Here is a 2569-nt window from a genome sequence, read left to right as displayed (position 1 = left end):
AAATCCGTGAAGTCGAAAGAAAAAAATTTTTCCAAAAATTCAAAAAAAATTTTTAAAAGTTTTTCGAAGTTGAAAGTTTTCCTTGACTTTGGACTTCCTGCTGGTATGGGTTAGAGTGCCTTGATAGAGAGAGTGTGGCCATACGCCATCTCAAAGATGATTGGCCGAATGGATTGGCCGCCATTAGTTTGCTAAACGGTATTATGATAACAGTGTTTTCATATTGATTTCAATGCAAAAGCCGGCAAAGCCGCATTCCAAGTTGGATTTTTGAAGCGTTTAAACAAAGTTTTTTAAACAAGTTACTTATATATATATACTTTGTATACTTGCAATTTTTGATGTAATATTAAACACTGAATAATATAGTTTGTAAACGTAAAAGTTAACAAGTTTGTGGATTGAAAATGCCTGGATGTGCTGCAATCAATTGTTCAAATTCTGCTACAAAAGGATTTCTTATGAAACATTTTCCTAAGGACAAAGTCAGGAGAAAGTTGTGGTTAATCAAAATGAAAAGAAATGATTGGTCTCCTACTAATTATTCTTGTTTATGTGAAGTGAGTTTGCATTTGTCCTTAATATTTTTAACTGCAAAAAATTCCAAATATTTTTAAATAAATTTTTAAATAAAATATTAGTTATTACTTACTAACATTTACTATTAATTGGCTCTCTTAGGTTCACTTTGGAGAAGAAATGTGGGGAAAATAACGTGAAGATGGAAGTCGACGTTTTAAAAATGATGCTGTACCAAATATATTTACTTTCACAAAACAAAAAACTAAAAGAAAACCCCCTGCACAAAGGCAAGTAAAATCTGTTTTAAATAATCAAATCTCAGAGTCAGAAGAAAAATTACAAAATCCAAGTCAACCAATTCAAGATGTGAGTTTAGTTAATAATTTGGAGTCCAATCAGATGCAAATGAAGTATGAAAGTATGCAGAAAAAGTTGTTGGAGTATGAAAAACAGTACAAAAAAACTGTTACTAAAGCAAATAGATTTGAAAAAGAACTTAAATATATCAAAAATAAGTTAAAAATAAGTAATGAAACAAAAAACCCTCAAATGTTAAATTCAGTTTTTAATATTGACCAGATTAACGCATTAAATAGAAATTCCACAAAATTTATGAAATGGTCAAACTCAACTGTGATGAAGGCATTAAAGCTAAAATTTAGTTGTGGCAATAATGGGTATGAAGAATTACTCCAACAAAATATTCCTCTACCATCTCTAAGAACATTAAGAAGAAGACTTCAGAATTTAAAGTTTGGTACTGGCATTCTACATGAAGTTTTTCAATTTTTACAAATAAAAATTGAAACGTTCAAAGATGAACACGAAAAAGAATGTGTATTAATAATGGACGAAATGTCCATTACCCCAGCCAATTTATTTGATGTATCTACAAACCAAAACATTGGAAAAGTAACATTACCCAAACATGAAGGCACGGCTACTAATGTTTTAGTATTTATGCTTGGTGGCATTACAACACGATGGAAGCAAACAGTGGCCTATTATTTCACAGGAAAATCTATTGATGGCACTGTGTACCATGATATTGTGGCAAATATAATTTCGATAAGTGAATCAATAGGATTAAAAATTATAGGTATTGTATCAGACATGGGGTCTAGCAATCAAAAATTGTGGAAAAAATTGAACATTACTGCTGGACGACATGGTGAAATATCAAACTGTTTTCCTCATCCCCTTGATTATAATAGAAAAAATTATATAATTCCTGATGTTCCTCACCTTTTTAAAAACATCAAGAACATGTTAATGACTAATAAAATATTATATATAAGTGATAAAATTAAAAACCTATATAATCTTCCTACTAACATGATTTGTTCAAGCCATATTGAAGATATTATAACATTTCAAGAGAAATTAGATTTTTTACTTGTTCCAAAACTATCTGAGCAAGATTTAGTACCTAATCATTTCCAAAAAATGAAGGTTGGGAAGTCAACCAATATTATCAATCATGATGTGTGTACAGCCTTGCGGTTCTTATCAGAAGAATTAAATAAACCTGAATATATTACAACGGCTTGGTTTATTGATATAGTGGATAAATGGTTTACATTGATGAATTCCAGACATCCAGTGTTAGCATTAAGTAAACTGAAACCTGAAATGTATGAAAGTAGTATTACATTTTTAAAAGGATTTATAGGTATAATGATGGATATAGAAGTAGGATACAAAAGAACATGGAAACCTTCTCAAAAAGGTTCAATACTAGCAACATCGTCGATTTTAGACATTCAAAAAATATACTTAGACGAAAAAGGATTTCACTTTATTTTAACATCAAGATTTACACAGGACTGCCTCGACAATTTATTTAGTGTAATGAGAACAAAAAACATAGTACCTAATGCTCTACAAGTAAAAAACAATTTGAAAATATTGTCTGTATCCCAGTATTTAAAAGATATGTCAAAAGGAAATTATGAAGAAGACGATAGAACATTTTTATCCGGTTTCTTAGATACTTTAAAAGATTCTAATCCTGAAGATAAGAAATTTGAAAACATTCAGTTGCCAC

The sequence above is a fragment of the Acyrthosiphon pisum genome, chromosome X (assembly GCF_005508785.2).
Source record: "Acyrthosiphon pisum isolate AL4f chromosome X, pea_aphid_22Mar2018_4r6ur, whole genome shotgun sequence".
Taxonomy (NCBI): domain Eukaryota; kingdom Metazoa; phylum Arthropoda; class Insecta; order Hemiptera; family Aphididae; genus Acyrthosiphon; species Acyrthosiphon pisum.
The sequence above is the reverse complement of the archived record's forward strand: the minus strand, read 5'-3'. Positions refer to the sequence as shown.